Raw genomic sequence first — 23,685 nt, 5'->3', positions numbered from 1 at the left:
CACACCCCTACCCACAGATAAGCATGCACGGATTTCACTGATCCGTGCATGCCTATCAGAATATGGATAAAAAAAACAGGTCTATTTTAAAAAAAAAAATTATACGAATTCGAATATTTACCGGCAGTGTTTGGCTATTGCCGGCAGTGATTGTGAATATGAATTCTTTGTAAATTACCGAGTTGTATACAATAACAGGCGTGTTTGACCGATGGTGTATTCATTCATATTTGGGAACTCTGCCGTTAAAACCAATACGAATGCCCTCACCACTGCCGAGATTTGTGTTTAGTAAATTCCCGAGATGTCACTTTGAAAAAAAAATAAAAAATCGGACAAAATCGGGAGCTTAGTAAATATACCCCACGGAGTGGCAAGGAACGGCTAAGGCCCTGGCTTATGTTCATGACTAGTGGTTCAGCTTCACCTGACGATGGAAGCCCTCATCCTCCCGATAGAAAAATGCTAAGAGTTAAGCTGGCAAAACCACAGCAAAGAAATGTGCGTTCTAAGATGGTATCACAAATCCCCAAGGAGAGTCCAAGTGTGCCGGCGGTTGCGATGCCTGACCTTCCCAACACTGGATGGGAAGAGGTGGCTCCTTCCACCATTTGCACACCCTCTGCAAGTGCTGGAAGGAGCACCCACAGTCCAGTTTCTGATATTCAAATTGAAGATGTCACTGTTGAAGTACACCAGGATGAGGATATGGGTGTTGCTGGCGCTGAGGAGTAAGTTGACAAGGAGGATTCTGATGGTGATGTGGTTTGTTTAAATCAGGCACCGGGGGAGACGCCTGTTGTCCATGAGATGAATAAGCCCATTGTCATGCATGGGCAAAATACCAAAAAAGCCACCTGTACGGTGTGGAATTATTTCTCCACAAATCCAGACAACAGGTGTCAAGCCGTGTGTTGCCTTTGGCAATCCGTAATAAGTAGGGGTAAGGATGTTAACCACCTAGGAACATCCTCCCTTATACGTCACCTGCAGCGCATTCATCAGAAGTCATTGTCAAGTTCAGAAACTTTGGGTAAGAGCGTAAGCAGTCCACTGACACCTAAATCCCTTCTTCCTCTTGTACACCACCAACTCCCTCAACATCAATTTCCTCCTCAGTCAGGAACATCAGTAGTCCTGCAGGTCATGTCACTGGCATGACTGAGGAGTCCTCTCCTAACCGGGATTCCTCTGGAGGATTCCTGAGTGTTACGCCTACTGCTGCTGCTGCCACCGACAGCATCTCCTGCACGCCCTTGTCATTTTTCAAAAAATTCTGCACCACCAAATTAATTGTATGTGCAAAACATGGGACGTGCTGGAATTTGTTCAGATGCAATGCACGCACAATATTGGTGGCGTTGTCTGATATCACAAATTCCCAGGAGAGTCTAAGTGGGGTAAGCCATTGTGCGATGATGTACCTCAGTTTCCGTAAGAGGTTGTCAGCGGTGTGCCTCTTACAGAAACCGGTGATACACAGCGTAGCCTGCCTAGGAACGAGCTGGCGTTTATGAAATGCTGCTACTGGTGCCGCTGCCGTTGTTGCTGTGGGGGGCAATACATCTACCCAGTGGGCTGTCACAGTCATGTAGTCCCTAGTTTGCCCTGCTCCACTTGTCCACATGTCCGTGGTCAAGTGGACACTGGGTACAACCGAATTTTCAGGACACTGAGGACACTTTTCTTAATGTCCCTGTACAGTCCGGGAATCGCTTTCCTAGTGAAGTGGAATCTAGATGGGATTGGTACTGGGAACACACTACCTCCATCAATTGTCTAAATCCCACTGCACCAATGGCGGATACCGGATGCACGTCTAACACTAACATAGCTGTCAAGGCCTCAGTTATCTGCTTTGCAACTGGATGACTGCTGTCATATTTCATCTTCCTTGCAAAGGACTGTTGGACAGTCAATTGCTTAGTTGAAGTAGTACAAGTGGTCTTCCGACTTCCCCTCTGGGATGACGATCGACTCCCAGCAGCAACAACAGCAGTGGCAGGAGTAGGCGTACCACTCAAGGATTCTCCGGAGGAATCCTGGTTAGGAGACGACTTGTCAGTCATGCCAGTGACATAGCCTGCAGGACTACTTCCATTCCTGACTGAGGAGGAAATTGACGTTGAGGGAGTTGGTGGTGTGGCTTGCAGGAGCTTGGGTACAAGAGGAAGAAGGGATTTAAGTGTCAGTGGACTGCTTACGCTCTTACCCCAGGTTTCTGAACTTGACAATGACTTCTGATGAATGCACTGCAGGTGATGTATTAGGGAGGATGTTCCTAGGTGGTTAACAGCCTTACCCGTACTTATTACGGATAGACAAAGGCAACACACGGCTTGACACCTGTTGTCTGGATTTGTGAAGAAATAATTCCACACCCAAGAGGTGACTTTTTGACCAGGCATGACAATGGGCTTTCTCATTACACGGACAACAACTGTCTCCACTGGTGCCTTAATCAAACAAACCACATCACCACCAGAATCCTCATCGTCACCTTCCTCCTCAGCGCCAGCTACACCAATATCCTCCTCATCCTGGTGTACTTCTACAGTGACATCCTCAATCTCAATATCAGCAACTGGACTGGCGGTGCTCTTCCCAGCACTTGCAGGGGTCGTGCAAATGGTGGTAGGAGCCTCCTCTTTCCATACAGTCTTGGGAAGTTCAGGCCTAGACATCGCAACCGCTGACACACTTGGACTCTCCTTGGGGATTTGTGATATCTCTGAACGCACAGTTGTTTTTATCTGTGCTTTAACAAGCTTAATTTTTAACATTTTTCGAGAGGGAGGTGGGCTTCCATCCTCATGAGAAGCTGAGCCACCAGTGAACATAGGCCAAGGCCTTAGCCTTTCCTTGCCACTTCGTGTCGTGAATGGCATATTGCCAATTTTACATTTCTCGTCAGATTTTTTTTTCTGATCATTCATTTTTGCTTCTTGGATTTTACATGCCCTCTATGATATTGGGCATCGGCCTTAGCAGACGACGTTGATGGAATTGCATCGTCAATGTCATGACTGGTGGCAGCAGCAGCTTCAGCACTAGTACTAAGAACTGGAAGTGGTTCCTGATCTTCCACAATTTTTTCCTCCAAATTGTTGTGCCATAGACTTTAATGATGCAATCACCGGCAGCGACTAGTTGCAGCACAGCGTACACTGCAGCTTGCCACAATGCGTATGCCCATGCATATGCATCATGGCAACGATGAGCGTGGCTACATCTGTAATTAATGACCAGAATGACTGATTGTATGATGTCACTTCAGCTTTCCCATGTCACTCTAGTTTCCCACCACGTGCCCCATGTAGCAGGGAGAGTAGATCAAGCACTAGCAGTGACCAGTGCAGTGCTGGTGCCGAGGTGACTGATAGTAGTGGCCGTGGGAGTTACAGGGAGGGTGAGGGCAGGGGTGCTGATGGGGGAGTTACAGGGAAGGTGAGGGTATGGGGTGGTCTTCGGTTTACCGGCGGCCGGGCTCCCGGCGACCACCATACCGGCGCCGGAATCCCGACCGCCGGCATACCGACATCTTTTCTCCCTCTTAGGGGTCCACAACCCCCCTTGAGGGAGAATAGATAGCGTGGCGTGCGTAGCGTGCCACCGTGCCCGCAAAGGGCTCATTTGCGCTCGCCCAGCTGTCGGTATGCCGGCGGTCGGGATTCCGGCACTGGTATGCTGGTTGCCGGGACCCCGACCGCCGGCAAACCATACTACACCCAGGGCATGGATGCTGACAGGAAGCTAGATGGAGTGTGAGGGGCACTGAGGGGGGAGTTACAGGGAAGGTGAGGGAAGGGGCACTCAGGGTGGAGTTAGAGGGAGGGTGAGGGCAGGGATGCTGACAGGGGAGTTAGAGGGAGGGTAAGGGCTGGGACCCTGAGGGGGAGTTACAGGGAGGGTTAGAATAGGGATGCTGAGGGGGGAGTTAGAAGGAGGATGAGTGCACACTGAGGGGGGAGCTACATGGAGGGTGAAGGCAGGGATACTGACAGGGTGTTACATGGAGGGTGAGGGCAGGGATGCTGATTGGAAATTACAGGAAGGGTGAGTGCATGGATGCTGATGGGGTGTTAGAGGGAGGGTAAGGGCTGGGACCCTGAGGGGGAGTTACAGGGAGGGTTAGAATAGGCATGCTGAGGGGGGAGTTAGAAGGAGGGTGAGTGCACACTGAGGGGGGAGCTACATGGAGGATGAAGGCAGGGACACTGACGGGGAGTTACATGGAGGGTGAAGGCAGGGACACTGACGGGGAGTTACATGGAGGGTGAAGGCAGGGACACTGACGGGGAGTTACATGGAGGGTGAAGGCAGGGACACTGACGGGGAGTTACATGGAGGGTGAAGGCAGGGACACTGACGGGGAGTTACATGGAGGGTGAAGGCAGGGACACTGACGGGGAGTTACATGGAGGGTGAAGGCAAGGACACTGATTGGAAATTACAGAAAGGGTGAGTGCATGGACGCTGGTGGGGTGTTAAATGGAGGGTGAAGGCAGGGGCACTGAGGGGGGAGTTACAGGGAGGGTGAGGGCAGGGGCACCGAGGGTGGACTTACAGGGAGACTGAAGGCAGGGGCCTAAAAAAATATGTTTATTAGAATAAATAATATACTCTAAATCCAAGTGTGGATTAATCATTCATATACAAACTATAAGCTACAGAGAGCCATCCCCCCCGACCAGTGCCGTAACTAGACATTTTAGCGCTGTGTGCAAGAAACAGCATCGGTGTCCATCCCCATTATTTAAAATAGGGTCAGTGCACGGTGCAGGTGCGTGCCAAAACTATAGGTGTGTGGCTTCATGGGGAAGGGGCGAGGCCACAAAATAATACAAATTCATATTATGCTGCACAGTAGTCTCCATTATTCAAATTACGCTGCACAGTAGCGCCACTTACACACATTACACCAGGTACAGCCCCGTCACACATTATGCCAGGCAGAGCCCCTTTTACATATTATGCCAGATAGAGTCCCTGTCACACATTGCGGCAGGTAGAGCCCCTGTCACACATTATGACAGGTAGAGTCCCATTTTACACATTACTGCAGAAAAAGCCCCCTTTTACACATTACGGCAAGTAGAGCGCCCTTTTACACATTACGGCAGGTAGAGTCCCCTTTTACACATTACACCAGGTAGAGCCCCTATCACACATTACAGCAGGTAGAGTCCACTTTTACATATTACAGCAGGTAGAGTTCACTTTTACATATTACAGCAGGTAGAGTCCCCTTTTACATATTACAGCAGGTAGAGTCCCCTTTTACACATTACAGCAGGTAGAGACCCTATCACACATTACAGCAGGTAGAGACCACTTTTACATATTACAGCAGGTAGAGTCCACTTTTACATATTACAGCAGGTAGAGTCCCCTTTTACACATCACAGCAGGTTGAGTCCCCTTTTACACATTACGGCAGGTAGAGTCCCCTTTTACACATTACACCAGGTAGAGCCCCTATCACACATTACAGCAGGTAGAGTCCCCTTTTACATATTACAGCAGGTAGAGTCCCCTTTTTACACATCACAGCAGGTTGAGTCCCCTTTTACACATTATGGCAGGTAGAGTCACGAGAGAGAGAGGTGGGGGTATAGGAGAGAGAGGGAAAGGAAAGAGATATGGTTAGGAGGGAGAAAAACAGAGCAAGGTGGCAGGTAGAGAGACAGAAAGTGGTGAGAAGGAGACAGAGAGAGAGAGGGGTAGAGCACATGGGACACACACATGCACGTACACAAAACACACACACTACCTATGTGACGATGGCAGTAGCTCCTGGCATTTCCTGCCCGGCTCCTGGCATTTCCTGTGCGGCTCCCTGCTAGGAGGAGGTTCGGCTCTGGCCCGGGCTGGTGCAGGGACGCTGTTGCACTAGAGGGGAAAAGAGGGGCGGAGCAAATGGGGAGACTGAACAGCGCTGCTGGCTATAATGTACAGTAGCAACTGTGCGTCCAGCAGAGGAGCCGAGCGCAACGCTACTGTTATAGCGGTCAGCGCTGCAGCTGGCGGTGGTCAATCGTGGTGGATGTGGATGGTGCGCCCACTGCTCAAATGCGCTGTCTGCGAAACACCATCCGCCCACACCTAGTTATGGCCCTGTGGGGAGGTACTGGTGAGGTGGGGAGGTACTGACAGAGGGGGTAAGCACTGGCATAGAGGGGGAGGCATAGGTAGAGCGGGGGATGCAGATGAAGAGGGAGGCAACGGACTATAGGGGGGGGGCACCAGCAGAAAGAAGGGAGGCATTGGCACAAAAGGGGGGGTCACTGGCAAGATAGGGGGGGTACTTGCAGAGAGGAAAGGCACTGGCAGAGGTGGGGAGGCACTGACAGAAGAAGGAGGCACTGGCAGGGGGAAGCACTGATAGGAAGAAGGAGGCACTACCAGAGATGGGGAGGCACAGAGGTAGGGAGGCACTGACACTGTCACCAGGACTACTTACATATTCCATGGACTTCTCTCCCCTTTCTCTTGACTCTGCTTCTTCTTGTCCTTTGTGGGAGCCGAAGGGCCTCCTCCATAGCTACCTCCCCCAGCTAACAGATCCATGCTGCTAGCTCACACTCCCTGGGGACCTCGCTCAGGGCCTGACAGGGAGTGCTAATCCCTTCAAATGCAGTGGCTGCCGTAACCTGTGCTGCTGTGATAGATGCTAGCAACAGCAGCAGCAACAGGCAGGACAGTGCGGCTCTGTCAGTAAGAAGGCAGGGGGAGGCAGGTCTTTCATCTGACCGCACATCGCTTCTTCTGTGCATGATCGGTGCCTCTCTATGTTCGGGGGGGGGGGGGGGCAAGCTGCCCACTTGCCCTCCCAGTTCTGACGCCTCTGAGTTATTCTAACAGCAACACCCCTATATTTTTACAGCATACAGCAGCAGTGTGCTTTTAATTTTTAACAACTGCACCCCTGAATTTTTACAGCATACAGGGCCAGTGTAATGTTGTTTTAACAGCAGCACCCCTATATTTTACAGCGGTTTACAGCATACAGGAGGACAGTGCCCCTACACCCTGTACAACACGGTGACAGCCAGGACAGCAACACCCATGTACAGCTGCAGCACATCAAACACCAGTGACAACCAGGACAGCACTCCTAACAGCACAGGGACACCACAGTGACTGCAGCAGCACCCCTAGAGTACACACTGACCTCACCCAACGTCACCACCCACAGAGAGAGACAGGGGTCTGTCTCCCTCACTCTCCAAGTCCAGAGTGAAAATGGCGGCGACGCGCGGCTGTTTATATGGAATCCAAAACCCGCGAGAATCCGACAGCGGGATGATGATGTTTTGCCTCGTTCTGGTTTCCGACTCTGGCTTGGATACCAGCTCGGATGGTGATATTCGCTCATCTCTAGTTTTTTTTATTATTATTATTATTATTATTAATAAAAATAATAAGTATATTGGTTATGCGTAATTTTTTTTGTTTAAATGAGAAATTTTCTATTGTAAGTATGAAATGATCATGGCTGATTTTGCAAACACGTGTTTCCGTGTTCTGTTGTTTTCTATGAAAAGTACTTCAGAGTTTGGCCGCTGGTGTATTTGATCATATTTGTGATTACAGCCGTGTTTTGAACTTCTATTTTAGCCAACACTCCCGTGTTTTGTCTTTGGTAAATTTCTGTGATTGAAAAAATGACCAAACACTCTCGTGTTTACAAATTCGGGCATACACGGAGCTTAGTAAATTTACCCCATACAGCAAAGGTTCCCAAACTTTTTTGAACCACGATGCCCTAAAGTATCAGAATTGATTTCATGGCACCCCTAGGCCAAATGTTTCTTGTTAAGAAAATTAGAAAGAAATATTAAATTAAGTAAACTGTGTTTATATGTCATCCTTAGGTTTAATTGTGCCGTGAGGGACAGGAATCACTTCTGTTTATCCACATAGTTTATGATTGGCAGCCACCAGCACTGGTTTTGTCTATTACATTGACCAAAAATAATTTTAATTGTCCCTGGACCACCAACCAAGGGCACTCCTGCAAGAGCCCTGAGACACCCCAGGGTGCCACGGCACACAGTTTGAGAACCACTGCCATACCATACCTCCCAACTGTCCCGATTTTCGCGGGACAGTCCCGTTTTTTGGGGACTGTCCCGCTGTCCCACCCGCGGGCCGCAGTGTCCCGCGGTGGGGGGGGGGCAGTTGGGAGGCTCCGTCTCTCGCTGCCCTGCTTAGCAGAGCAGCGGTGAATAGACGCTGTGCGCATGCGCACAGCGTCTATTCAGTGCAGACAGAGGGAGAGGAGGCATGCCAGCGGCTCACAGAGCGCTGGGCATGCCCCCTCAGTGACGAAAACGGGGGCGTGACTCGCGATCGCGGGTCCTCCCGCGAAGCCACGCCCCCTTTTCGGAGGCCGCGCCCCCTTTTCGGGAGCGCGCGCGACTTCGCCGCGCGAGTGTCCCGCTCCCCCGGGTAGGAAAGTTGGGAGGTATGGCCATACAGTTTTCCCAAAACATATTATGTCACATTGTAGTGCCCCCAATTCATATTATGTCTCTCTATAATGCTTCCAGTTCATACTGTGCCATATTACAGTGCCTCCAGTTCATATTACAGTATCTGTAGTTCATATTATGCCTCGCTATAGTACCCCTAGTTCATACTGTATCACACTACAGTGCCCCAGTGTATATTATGTAACATTACAGTGACTCCAGTTCATATTACAGTGTCCCTAGTTCATATTATGCCTCGCTATAGTACCCCTAGTTCATATTGTATCACACTACAGTGCCCCAGTATATATTATGTTACATTACAGTGCCTCCAGTTCATATCACAGTGTCCCTAGTTCATATTATGCCTCGCTATAGTACCCCTAGTTCATATTGTATCACACTACAGTGCCCCAGTATATATTATGTAACATTACAGTGTCCTCTAGTTCATATCACAGTGTCCCTAGTTCATATTATGCCTCGCTATAGTACCCCTAGTTCATACTGTATCACACTACAGTGCCCCAGTATATATTATGTAACATTACAGTGCCTCCAGTTCATATTACAGTATCTGTAGTTCATATTATGCCTCGCTATAGTACCCCTTGTTCATATTGTATCACACTACAGTGCCCCAGTATATATTATGTAACATTACAGTGCCTCCAGTTCATATTACAGTATCTGTAGTTCATATTATGCTTTGCTATAGTACCCCTAGTTCATACTGTATCACACTACAGTGCCCCAGTATATATTATGTAACATTACAGTGACTCCAGTTCATATTACAGTGTCCCTAGTTCATATTATGCCTCGCTATAGTACCCCTAGTTCATATTGTATCACACTACAGTGCCCCAGTATATATTATGTAACATTACAGTGTCCTCTAGTTCATATTACAGTGTCTCTAGTTCATATTATGCCTCGCTATAGTACCCCTAGTTCATATTGTATCACACTACAGTGCCCCAGTATATATTATGTTACATTACAGTGCCTCCAGTTCATATCACAGTGTCCCTAGTTCATATTATGCCTCGCTATAGTACCCCTAGTTCATATTGTATCACACTACAGTGCCCCAGTATATATTATGTAACATTACAGTGCCTCCAGTTCATATTACAGTGTCCCTAGTTCATATTATGCCTCGCTATAGTACCCCTAGTTCATATTGTATCACACTACAGTGCCCCAGTATATATTATGTAACATTACAGTGTCCTCTAGTTCATATTACAGTGTCTCTAGTTCATATTATGCCTCGCTATATTACCCCTAGTTCATATTGTATCACACTACAGTGCCCCAGTATATATTATGTTACATTACAGTGCCTCCAGTTCATATCACAGTGTCCCTAGTTCATATTATGCCTCGCTATAGTACCCCTAGTTCATATTGTATCACACTACAGTTCCCCAGTATATATTATGTAACATTACAGTGTCCTCTAGTTCATATTACAGTGTCCCTAGTTCATATTATGCCTCGCTATAGTACCCCTAGTTCATATTGTATCACACTACAGTGCCCCAGTATATATTATGTTACATTACAGTGCCTCCAGTTCATATCACAGTGTCCCTAGTTCATATTATGCCTCGCTATAGTACCCCTAGTTCATATTGTATCACACTACAGTGCCCCAGTATATATTATGTAACATTACAGTGTCCTCTAGTTCATATTACAGTGTCTCTAGTTCATATTATGCCTCGCTATAGTACCCCTAGTTCATATTGTATCACACTACAGTGCCCCAGTATATATTATGTAACATTACAGTGTCCTCTAGTTCATATTACAGTGTCTCTAGTTCATATTATGCCTCGCTATAGTACCCCTAGTTCATATTGTATCACACTACAGTGCCCCAGTATATATTATGTTACATTACAGTGCCTCCAGTTCATATCACAGTGTCCCTAGTTCATATTATGCCTCGCTATAGTACCCCTAGTTCATACTGTATCACACTACAGTGCCCCAGTATATATTATGTAACATTACAGTGCCTCCAGTTCATATTACAGTGTCCCTAGTTCATATTATGCCTCATTAATACCCCTTACACATCGCAAAAATAACCCGGTATCGACCCGGATCACTGTGCGATGTGAAAGGGCCCATGGAGAATTTCCGTGTCACCTGACCCGGTAATTCAACCCAGGTAATAAGAAGGGTCATTCCCGGGTTGAATACTGGGTCAGTGGCAGTGTGAACGGGTTCCCAGGTTGATGTGACCCAGGACCCGTTCACTACATAGGGAGAGGCGGCGCAGAGATGCGCTCATCTCCCAGTGCCGCCACCGCCCCTGATGCCAGCTCTGCCCCCCGCCACTGTGGCAACCCGACCCGGCATATTGCCGGGTTGGGAAGGCTGCTGTTAGGGACCAATGCCGGATCCCACTCGGGAAGGACCCGTTACCAATTCCTAAGTAAGATCTGGCATTGGGGATGTGAAAGGGATATATAGTACCACATTACAGTGCCCCAGTATATATTATGTAACATTACCATGCCTCCAGTTCATATTATCCCAAACTACAGTGCCCACTTTATATTATACCACATTTTATTACATCCACTATACACAACAGTCACTAAAAATAAATGACATTAAAAAAAAAAAAAAATTTTATAAAACACACAGTATTTTAAAATTCTGAATAAAATCAAGTTTTATAAATTTGATTTCAAATTTTATTAAAGATAATCTATGAGTGAAAATAGAACAAATGCAAATTTAAATAGCAGAATCTTACTGTTCTTTGTAGACCAAGTTCATAGAACAATTCCATTTAATTGGCCTTTAGGTACTCCATTCAGCCAGTCTACGAGGTTCACGCAAAGATTCAATATAGCTATTGGAATCTGTGGGGGGAGGGGGTTTAAAAAAACCTTTCATCTTCATGTTATCATCATTTATACAGGTTTGGCTTATGTCAAAAAGTTAACTTGATGTTGAGAACATTGTCATTGAGCTTAAACCAGAATTTGTCTAATGATGGTTTCTCTCCAAATGAAAATTATATTATTGAAGAATCTATTTCAGGATACCAATTCTACTCCATGTACAGAATAAAATAGTTCTATATGACCATTTCTTCCCAATAGGGCAAAAAGGGACTAGCATAACATGGAGTGAACGTGGCACCCATTGCAGTCCCCGCCTTTTGTAAAAAAAAAATAAACTTGTTGCCATAAAATAGAGTCCTTTAAAATTCGGTTTTATGTTTTAAAACTTCAATGCTGATCTTTCAATAATCACTCTGACAAAGAAACCATTTCTCATGCTGTATAGTTGATAACAACAAGCCAACGTCTGCTGTATTTTCAACAACAAGCCAACGTCTACTGTATTTTCATGCCACATAAGTTTTTTCAGTGTATCGGTGGTACTGTATCTCTGATGTAGGGTTTATTATTCACAACTAGTGACTGTAGGTGGTGATTAATGAATGAAGAGAGTTCACTGTGATACTACTGGTGTTATCTATGACAGAACATCCAGGGAGATTGTTGATGCTTTTGTGAATTTGTGGCAACATATAAATGACTGGAGTGATGGGCTCGAAAAATTGTAAAAAAAAAAATTCTGACTTAGAGATTATGCCTTTTTTCTTGAAATGTTATATAATACAGTTTAAAACCTAGTTTTACATTTATTGGTAGGGTTGACCGGTTTGAAAGTAGTATTTTCACTTTGGAATTGTCTTTCGATGAAATTACTATTCTTTTTTCCTGCTGTAGACTTTTTTTTTTCAGTTTTTCTTTTCTAGTTAAATTGAATTTTTACTTCTTCTGTTCTAGTTTCCAACAGCATTTTGTCATTTCTGTCTAGGAAACGTCCCGTTTTATCTGTAATGGATAAAAACGTGATTTCTACTTAAAATCACGAGTGTTCGTACTGGTTGATTGTGTATTGACAGTACCTTCTGATCTGGAGAGATTTGTTTTTTATTGTGTGTTTTCTGACAAACTCCTGGATATATGTAAAAAAATTGTAAAAAAGACCCAAGCAGGTAGTACCGGTAAATTGGAAGTCTTTAAGTATTCCCGTTTTGTAATCTGATAGTATCCTGGAGCTTAGTTTAAGGACATTTCCATTACAATTCCAGATTTTAATGCTGAATCTGAAGAGATATAAAGTTTTTTTTAAGTACTTTCCATTTTCCTGTCCATAGGGTGTTTAATAATAATAATATAATAATAATTTTATTTATATAGCGCTCTTTCTCCAATAGGACTCAAGGCGCTTAACAGATACACAGCATAATATAGTACAGAAAAATAATGAAGTACATTTTTCATAAAATACAGAAGCATGAAGATACTAAAAGAGACACTATGGAAATGCTTGAGTAAACAGGAAAGTCTTGAGTCTACTTTTGAAGGATTCTATAGTTGGGGCCTCTCGCACTGTGCTGGGAAGTGAGTTCCATAGAGTCGGAGCCGCATGACTAAAAGCTCGACCCCCAGATGAATTACGGTAGATTCTAGGTACTGCTAAAAGTCCTTCATCTACAGATCGCAGTAATCGAGTGGGGCAGTATGGGATCAGAAGCTGTTTCAGGTACCTTGGGCCTTGGTCATGTAATGCTTTGAAACTCAGTAAGCCAATCTTGAAGAGGATTCGCCATCTTACAGGCAGCCAGTGAAGGGAGTAGAGGATGGGTGTTATGTGGCTGGAACGGGGCTGGTTGGTTAACAGCCTGGCAGCTGTGTTTTGCACCAGCTGTAAGCGTTGCAATTCTTTTGCTGGTAGACCAAGGTAGAGGGCATTACAGTAGTCTAATCGAGATGATACAAATGCATGTATGACTTTTGGCATATCATCTGAGGGAATTAGGTGCTTGATTCTGGCTATGTTCCTCAGGTGAAAGAATGAGGATTTGATTGTGGCTGATATCTGATGTTTAAGTGTCAAGCCATCATCCAGGACAACGCCAAGATTCCGCACATGATCACTGGTCTGTAATTCTGAATCCCCGAGTGTAAGTCCAGTTGGTTGGCTATGCTGCAGTCTTGTCCTTTGATGTTGCGGTCGTATTATAAGGACCTCTGTTTTATCCGGGTTCAGTCGCAGCCAACTGGCGCTCATCCACTCCTGTAGTTCAGCTAGACAGCCATTCAGGGTTGCTACTGGGTTATCAGTGCCCGGAGCAAAGGACAAGTACAGTTGTGTATCATCTGCATAGCAGTGGTAGACCAGGCCATGGCGCCTGATTATTTCGCCCAGTGGGAGCATGTATACTGCAAAAAGCATGGGGGATAGTATAGAACCTTGTGGGACACCACATGGCAATGGCACTGGTGGTGATGAGTATAATCCAGATGATACTCTCTGTGACCTGCCTGTGAGAAATGATTTGAACCAGTTTAGGACTGTGCCATCCAGACCACAGAAGTGTATCAGTCGCTCAATCAGAAGCCCGTGGTCCACGGTATCAAATGCTGCCGAGAGATCCAGAAGGATTAATATTGAACAGTCACCTCTGTCTTTTGCCATCAGAAGATCATTTAACACACACACCAGGGCTGTTTCAGTGCTATGTCTTCTCCTGAATCCTGATTGAAATGGATCATAAATATCATGGGTTGTCAGGCGAGTTTCCAGTTGATTTGCAACCACTTTCTCAATAACCTTTCCTAGGAAAGGAAGGTTTGATACCGGTCTGTAGTTGGACATGCAGTCGGGATCTAAATTAGGTTTTTTAAGAAGTGGTCTAACAATTGCTTCCTTTAGGGGTCCAGGAAAAATGCCTGTCTGCAAAGAGCATTGAACAATTTTTGCAAAGACAGGACCGATTATATCCGTACAACCTATTAGAAGCTTGGTTGAGGCTGGGTCCAGGCCACAGGTGGTGGGACGCAAAATCCGAGCAATTTCAGCAGTGTCCTTTACATCCACTGGGTCAAAGCTGGTCCATGAAGGCAGGTAGCTTATATTGGCAGGCTTTGTAGTTTGGCTCTCCTTTGATGGCACTGTGGATATTCCAGCCCGGATGGTGGATATTTTATCTGCAAAGAAGTTTGCAAACTCGTTGCATCTTGCTTGGGAAAGGGTCTCATCAGTCTGCAGGCATGTTGGCTTGCAAAGCATCTCCACTGTGCGGAAAAGTTGAGCTGGCCTATTGTTTGCTGCTGTGATCTCATTTGACAGGAACTGTGATTTCTTGCGAGTGATTGTCGATTGATATTCTTCGTTATGCTTTATTAGTTTTATTTTGTCATCCACTAGGTTAGTCTTCCTCCATCGTCTTTCCAGTCTACGCCCCCTTTTCTTGAGCTCACTAACACTGTTGTCGTACCATGGAGCTTGACGATGTGGTTTACGAGGTCTTATACGCACAGGGGCGATAATATCAATTGCAGCCTTAACATCCCTATTATAATAACGGACTAGGGAACAGGGATCTTCACAGGCACCCAGTATAGCAGAGAGATCCATATTTGCTGCAAGAGCCTGGGGAGTCATACCCCTCCTTGGACGGTACCTGGTCAACTCCACGGGCAGAGATCTTATTTGAGGGGTTGCAACTGAGAACCAGAGGGAGTAGTGGTCTGACCAGATGACTGGGTTTATTTTTAGGTCAGTGACTTCTAATCCAATCTGAAAGACAAGATCAAGAGTGTGACCACTTTTATGTGTGGCAGAGGGAATTATCTGTGTGAAGCCCAGACCATTCATTGTGCACAGGAGGTCTTGGCCAAGGCGTGAGAGCTCATCATCCACCCATGCATTGAAATCCCCGAGGATGAGCCATCTTTGATGTTCCAGAACCAGGCCAGCAACAGTGTCTGCAATTTCTTGTAGAAATATCTTTCCATCTCCAGGTGGCCGGTAGATGAGAAGTACTCTGAAACCTAATCCTGTCGAACTCTGGGCAGCAATGCACTCAAATGAGCGAGTAATTTCAATAGGGTGGACCCTAAGTTTAAGTTCTTTTTTGAAGCAGATAGCCACCCCGCCACCCCTGCGGTCCAGTCTTGGGTTGTGGATGACAGAGTAGTTTGTTGGTACCGCAGCCTCCAATATAGGTGCTGCATTTTCGTCTAGCCAGGTCTCTGTAATACAGGCTAGATCTGCAGATTCAATAAGGTCAGCAATTTTTGCAGTCTTGTTTCTTATAGATCTGGCATTACAAAGGACTGACCTGATTGGGCATACCAGAGGGCCTTCAGTTTTCTTTATGTTAAGTGCAGGAGCTCTGGGTATGGGGGTCACAAAGCGAGAGTTGACAGTTCTGTCCTTCCAAACATAGGGCCGTCTTTTGGGTATTACTTCTATTTGATTGTTCTTTGTGTATGGGGGTGAACAGGTGGGCAAAGGACGTAGATGGTTACCGGGGGAAATAAGTTTCCTGCCTGCTCGCTTCCCACGAATGCGCCTGTGTTTTCTTTTTAAAATGCCAAGGGATTGGAGAATAGAAGCCTGTGATGGTGTGATAGGAACTGCAGAACGTGGTGGGCGGAGTGAAAGAATGAAGCTGGAGCAATATGTATACATTTGGTCATCAATGACAGATTACTATGAGTTTGAGCTGCATATGATGATGAGAGAGGGAGAGAAAGCAGTGTTTTTTTGTTTTTGTTTTTTTTTTCTTCCTTTTTGTGTTTTGTTTTCCCCCAATCGGTATTTGATCCAAAATTCTAATGGGTTTATGAACAAAGTTATTGCTATAACCTATTGGGTATATTTGAAGCAAGTGATAAATAAAATAGCTGCTGATTTAATCAATTATCCTAGCATAGGCAGACTTTTGGGAAGGTGTTAGAAGCCAATTCCTACTGTGTAGGTGTGAAAACAAAGTCTCAGTGTGAGAGGCCTTTGAAGTAGGTTTCTTGTGTGTGGGGGGAAGTGATAACATGTCCTGGGAAATGGATCCTGAGTTGAAACAGTGAGCCTTCAGCAATTCAGAGCCTGAATATACTGATATTTGTAGATTAATGCAATAAGTCAGTTATTAGTTGCTCAGAGAACAGAGGTGGATGATGTCTAAGTGAGGGGCTAGATGTAGCCAAAGATAGGTTGTAATCCACAGTACCTTATCTGGGCAATGTCCAATGCAGAGTGCAGCAGCTGCTAAACTGAAGGATTTCTCAGTGGAGGTTTGCAGAGGATTCAGTCCAGGATTCAATCCAGTGTGTATCTCAGCGCAGGAATGCAATCCGTTGGTTTTGATGAGATGCCCGCGTAGAGTAGTACAAGTTAAAGGTAAGTCCTTGGATATTTATGATGATTCATAGGTCAGTTGTGGTGAATTTAAGCTGGTACTCTGTCATCTAATGACAGTAGAGTCCTCCCAAACGGTTCCGGTATGAATGGTCGACCATGTTATGGTCGACAGTCATTAGGTCGACCACTATTGGTCGACATTGACATGGTCGACATGGACACATGGTCGACACATGGAAATGGTCGACACATGAAAGGTCGACACATGAAAAGGTCGACATGATGTTTTTTTTACTTTTTTTGGTGTCGTTTTTTGCGTAAAGTGACTGGGAACCCCAATTAGTGCACCGCGTCCCCTCGCATGGCTCGCTTCGCTCGCCATGCTTCGGGCATGGTGCTTTCGCTTCGCTTGGCACAGATTTCCGTTCCAATCGTAGTCCATGTGGATCGTAAAGTATGGAAAAGTTCCCCAAAAGAAAAAAAAGTATAAAAACTCATGTCGACCTTTTCATGTGTCGACCTTTTCATGTGTCGACCATTTTCACGTGTCGACCATATGTCCATGTCGACCATGTCAATGTCGACCAATAGTGGTCGACCTAATGACTGTCGACCATAACATGGTCGACCATGTGAACGGATACCCTCCCAAACATCTACTAGGCAACGGTAACCATTTAACAATGCCCACATCTTCCAACAGAAGTGCCGTCAGAAAGAGATGTCCACCTGCATCTGCTTACTATGAACCGTGGAAGCCAGCATACACACCCGCTACCACTTCCCACGGGGTGTATCAGCCCCTAGCTCCCGCATGGTCACTGCCCAGTTACCACCCAGAAATAACCATTGCCCTGAAAGAGTATGAATTCAATGGACCAATCCGGAATGCTCTTGTAAACGTGTACGCACACCTTGTCCCTAGAATATAGAATGAACGCGACGCTGGAGGTCTGGACAGTGGACCCATAATCTATTAGCATAGTGAGGTAGTGATGTAAGGCCTATTGTGCAACAGACACTGGTGGATAATTGCTTGCACCAGACAGCTTGGTAAATCAGGGTGGTCATGTGTCTGGCCAGAGTATGTACTGTATATATGATGGTATGTGCTGCACAGTTCTTTGGTGCTGGTGTGATATACTATAGCGTAACCTGTTCTTACTGAACCTGGCAGAAACAACAGCTAGCAAATAGCACTTGGATATAACAAGTACAATTGCAATAGAGTACTTTGGAGTACTGTGTGGTATTGCTGGACTTTGTAGTGCTTGAAACACCACCATCAGCGCTATCAGATAGTGGGGGTGATTCAGACCTGCTTGCTGGGCTGCTAACTTTGCTGTCCTGCGTTCAGATAGTCGCCGCCCCAGGGGGAGTGTATATTCGCCGTGCACGTGTGAGATCCCATGTGTACACCGAGCTGCTAAAACCCACTGTGTGCAGTCTCTGCGCAGCCCAGGACTTACTCCTACAGTGCGATGAGAACAGGCTGATCCGGGCCGGAGATGACGTCAGACACCCTCCCTGAAAACGCTTCGGAACGCCTGCCTTTTTCTGGACACTCCCAGTAAATGGTCAGTTGCCACCCACAAACGCTCGCTTCCTGTCAATCACTTTGCGAACGCGCGTGCGTTTGGATTTTTCGCACCATCCCGTCGCTGACCGGCGATGCACTTTGTTGTTGTATGACGCGCGTGTGCGCAGTGCGGTGCATAGGCATGCGCAGTTATGACTTGATCGCCCACTGTGTGAAAACACACAGTAGCGATCAAGTCTGAATCACCCCCAATACATCTTCTAGTTTTATTTCTAACCCGTGGTGCCAGTTACAGCAGGAAATATAGACACCTATCTTTTTTCGGTATTTATGTTACATATTATTTATATGGCACCATCAGATTACTGAGACCCATCACCCCTTGTCATAATTCCCTGGCGACTCCTGTCCCCAACTGCCTGCCCCCACGTCACCCTACTTATTTCTCCAAGGTAACACCAGTCTCCAGATGCACCCATCACCCAATTCTCCCACATATTATTTGCTTCTTTATCCCTGATGACACCAGTTAGTCTGGCATTACACCAGCACTCTGCGATACTGAGACATGTGAATAGTGAAGTCATGGGGAGATGTATCAGAGCTTGGAGAGAGATAAAGTACCAGCCAGTCAGCTCCGAATGTTACAGGCTGTGTTGGAAAAATGACAGTTAGGATCCGGTTGGCTGGTACTTTAGCTCTCTCTCCAAGGCTTGATGCATCTCCCCCTCAGTGTGCAGCAGTCTGGGAGTCACTGTCCTCAGCTCCTGCCTGCTCTGTGCCTCTGGGAAATCCACTCCCTACTGACGGTGAGTCGTAGCGTGAGCCCATAATTCCACCCAGTGGTGGGCCACTTAGTCCCCGGGGGCCCCAGGTGTGGTGCACCTTCTGCACCTCTAGTAGTTCTGCCCTGATCCCGGAGGCATTTCTTTATCTACCAGTCATTGCTTTTCTACAATGGAGTTCTACCATTGTACAGGGAGTTCGAAAAGTCCCCCCGCAGTGACTGTGTGCTAAGGAAGTCTCCCTGCAGAGAATGTGTGCTAAGTAATATGACAACATAATTGTCTTTAAGCACTATATTTACATAAAATAAAACACAATTTGTTACATACTTATTACGTTAACTGTTCAAAGTGTTGTCCCTCTCTGGCCTCCCACAGCTGCAGAGGAGACAGCACTCACTGCGGAGGGACTTTCAGAACTCCCTGTAATATCTGCCATGGAGTAGGAGGAAGAACGATACAGGTTTCTTTCTATCAGTCTCATGAGCTTCAAACGCGCACTCACAACTACTGTAAGTCAACCTTAAATAAACATTTAGTTAACAATGCAACAAATAGTTCTCCTTCGTCTACTAGGGGACACTGGAGTATATATGTTGGGGTATAGATGGTAATGAGTGGAGCCTGGCACTTTAAATTTTATAGAACTGATATTTCCACAAATACATTTTTTTTTCATACCTGTGACAGTCTCTAGAAGCGAGGAACAGGTACAAACTATCCAACTTCTCTTTAGGCAACGGACTTCGAGAGAAGAAACCGGCCAGATGGAGTTTTTGTGTATTTTCTGTCGGCCTGCATAATGTTTAGTGCGGGAGCCTCTCCATAAATAAACCTGGGCACAACGTCCGCCGCAGAATGATAAAGTGCTGTATGGAAAAGTCTGCCCGGCCTTGATGTAGGCTGTCCGTCAGCACAGGGATTAATATTGATCGCTATTGTTCCTCACCGCATCGGGCAACATTCCCAACAATCCAGAAAGTGACCAAGCCTTGTCACCGACATTGCACATCATAGGAATTGACATTTAATTAAAGATTACAGTGTGTTCCAATGCATTGTTCTCAATTCCATTTCCTTAGCGTGGCACAATGCAATCCATCACTGCTGACACGCCGCTGATAGTCTCGCCTTTTGTCAACCTCAATTACAATTCAATCCCAGGGTGTTTGTTAAATGTCCAGCAAATGGCTCAGCTACAGCACCAGGCGTCCACCGGGGGTATAAACATATTATTAGGAAAACTCGCCCCTTTGGGATATTATTGCCCACTGGCACCTCTTCTTTTGCACTTTACCAACTGCTTGTGTAGCGGCATCGGCATACGGAGGGGTTTCCCCTGGAACCCCAGCCTTAGGGAAGCTACTAAGACCAGGACCCAGGACCATGTCTAGTTTTCATTTGAGATTTTGTTTTTCTGTCATATTAATTAAGTTAAACAGAGGATGTATTTCTAGACCAGTTACCGCTTAGAGGTTTTTGTGTTTTTTTTTTTTATAAAAAAACAAAAAATAATATAAAAGACTCTTCAAATGATGCTTTAGACATTTTATAATTATGAGCACCAAAGTAGGCATTGAAGAGTACACCACTAATAGTGCCTACCATCGATGGAAAGCCATCAATAGTATGGACCATCCATGGGCACGGCAGGTGGTAGGCCAATCAGAGAAGGCGTGGGTGGGCTGAATGATGCAGTGGGGACAGGGATAAGGGGCAAGCCAATCAGGAAAGGGGGGGGCAGGCTGAATGGTGCAGCAGAGACAGGGCTAAGTGGCAGGCCAATCAAGGAAGGGGTGGGGTGGGATGGAGCGGCGCAACTTGCCGGAGCTAAGCTTCATTCCCTCTGCACTAGGCCGAAACAATTGCTTCCTCTCTGCCATAAATGGTGGAGAACCATCAGACCTCGGTCATCAATAGCAAAACAATTGGTTGCCATTGCTAACCATCGGTAGCCATCTATATTCAATACATAATACCTACATATAAAGATAATTAAGTCTAGACATATTGAGGGTCATTCAGAGGTGGACACACATTTGCTCCGAAAATACATTAAAAAGTATAATTGCTGTATGTGCATAACTTGAGACAAACACATCTCAAGACACATCCAGCCCGAAAGCCGTAGCATTTGTGTTGGAACCGGAAGTGTCTTATGCGTACAGATAGTGTTGGCAGTAAAGAAGAGAGTATTGACTGCATAGGAGAGAAAAGAGTTAAACATCTGGGGAGGGGTGGACCTAGCTGTAAGGAAAGTACAGCCTTCTTTAAGGGGAGGGCTTGATATATATAGGGAAGGCGAAGCCATCTTAAGTCTCTTGGTGATTTGGTTTGGTGAGTGCTTCAGTGCAAGCAAAATTTTTGTTTTCCTTGGGCTTTTGCTGTACACATAGTTTATTCATAGTCCATCTGTGGTGATTCTCCTCTCCAGAGAACCCCTCACTATTATAACCTCTCACCTGGTTTGTCTACCTGCTAACATGTCTGCTAGGCCCCGGCGCGTGCTAAGGGCCCCGGCTCGGTACAGTGGCTCGGACGTCCGAGCGGGCCCTGAGGCGGCGGTGGGCAGCCTGAGGGACGGGGCTCCGTCCCCTAGGGCCTCTACACTCACGGCCGCAGGCAGCGCGGACGGGGTCCGGGCGGGCTCGCCGCCGGGGGCCGGGATGGGCACTTCGGCCGGACGAGGACGGCGTGGGGGACCGGTGGTCCTTTCAGGCCACCCGAGGATCAGCGGGCGGCGGCCGTCCCCTCCGGGGGCCGCCGTACCCGGGAGCAGGTCGGGCGCCCACGGGCGCGCGCGTGCGCGCTGCGGTGAGCGCCCGGGAGCGGCAGACAGTAACTCTCCTTCCTCGCCGCGGCCGAGTGTTCGTGCCGGGCGGGGGGAGAGGACAGGTGCGGGAGCAGGCGGTCGCCGCGCGGGGCCTATGCAGGAGCCTCGCGCGGCGGCTGAGGAGGAGGATCAATGCGGGAGACCGTTGGCGGGAGGACGTGGGACGCGCGCCCGAGGCGCGCGCGCGCCCACGCTCGTTCCGGACGCCGCGGGCCGCGCACGTGCGCGCGCAGCGGGGCCAACTCCACACAGATCACCCGCTTCTTCTCCCCGGATGCCGGTAGACGGCAGGGGGAGGGAGCACATGAGGGGGGTGCAGCGTATGCCTCGAGTAGGCAGCGCTGGGCGCATGGAGAGGGCAGTAGGAGGAGGGGGTACAGCGTCAGCGGCAAGGGATGGCCGGGGCCAGCGGGCGGGTGCGCCCTCCGCGGGCCAGGTGACACGCGGGGGAGCACGCGCGGGGGGGCGGCAGGTCCCCATGAATACCGCGGGGCACAGCGGGTCCCGCGGCAGGAAGGGAGACAGGGAGTGGGTCAGCGGCCGCAGGGCCGCGGCGCGGGCCGCTGAGCCCGACAGTGGGTCCTCCACAGGACCAGGGGATTTTTCTGCTTCCCCGGAGAGGGAAGAAGTAGGCTCGGAATTTGAGAGTGGTGGGGCTGTCCGGGGTGCACTTGCCTTCGGTTTAGGGCACGAGGAGCAGGGTCCCCGGGGCGCGTCAGGCGGTCGGTGGGCGCGGGCTCGCGCCCAACCAAGGACCGGCCGTCCATCGGGCGGCGTTTCCGCGGGTCGCGCCGCACGGGTTCCTCCTGGGGCCATGGCGTCGGCGCTGGCCACGGTGGTGGAGGCTCTGGGGCCGTTAGCAGCAGTGGCCTCCCCTAGGGCAAGGACGGATGTTGGCCAGTCTGCGGGACGCAGGGGGTCTGGCGATCGAAGGGCATCAGCGGCGCAGCGAGTAGCACGGGCCTGCCGAGAACTGGGGGCCGCCGCGGCGGAGCTGGAGCTAGGGCCAGAACGGGAGCAGCGGGGGCGCACAGTCACTGCGCATTCCGCACGGGGTGCCCGGCGTGCGCCGCAAGCGCGGGCCGGGCCCTCTTCTGTTTTGTCTTCCACAGAGGGCCGAAGTGAAAGAGATTGGGCAGATTTCGTGGCGGACGATGATTGGACGGAAGAAAACGAAGGATCCGGGTCGGAGAGGTCGATGGCATCCGGTGAGTTGGTACAGTCTATATCAGTTTCCACCACGAGCTCGAGTTCGCGAAGCTCTTCGTCCTCCTCGTCCTCCTCTTCTTTAGCGTCGCAGGCGTCCGACGCGGATAGTACTGCTAGGGCAAGGAGGGAGGCCGAGAAACTTGCCAAAAGGGCGGCAAAGCAGCAGAAGAGGCGCAAGCGACGCAGGCGAATGAGTGTAGAGGAGCGCAGGGCAAAGAAGCGGCGCGATCTGCCGGGGGTAGTGCGCTGCGAGTACACCGCAGTTATGAGGGGGCTGCGAGATAGCTGCCGCAAGAAGATACGTAGGGGTGACTTCGTGGACTTATTCGTCTTGACTAGGGCCATGAAGAGGGACTACAAAGCGGCGGCCGCTAAGACGGGCATGGGGACAGAAGCTTTCCGGTCTTTTGATAATTGGCTGGCCGGTTTCTGGGTGTTTGCGGCATGCTATTTGGAGGATAGGCCGGAAGAACACATGAATGTTATCCGGTACCTGCATCTCCGCGGGCTCGGAATGGCGGCAGTATGACCAAGAGTTTCGGGAGAAACAGGATGGGCTGCGGGTCATGGATTTTGGTTTCAAAGATGTGGAGGTCTGGCTCAAAGTGACCCGGGCATCACAACAAGAGGCGGAGCCCCAGAAAC

At 48.0% G+C, this 23,685-nt stretch overlaps 1 protein-coding gene across 1 annotated transcript in view; it reads left to right on the top strand.

The window, feature by feature from the left end:
- Positions 1-23,685, top strand: part of RIC3 (RIC3 acetylcholine receptor chaperone) — a 110,872-nt gene that overhangs the window by 9,578 nt on the left and 77,609 nt on the right. The gene's annotated exons all lie outside the window — the stretch shown is intronic.

This window comes from Pseudophryne corroboree, chromosome 11 (genome assembly GCF_028390025.1).
Source record: "Pseudophryne corroboree isolate aPseCor3 chromosome 11, aPseCor3.hap2, whole genome shotgun sequence".
Classification (NCBI taxonomy): Eukaryota; Metazoa; Chordata; class Amphibia; order Anura; family Myobatrachidae; genus Pseudophryne; species Pseudophryne corroboree.
The sequence above is the reverse complement of the archived record's forward strand: the minus strand, read 5'-3'. Positions and strand labels throughout refer to the sequence as shown.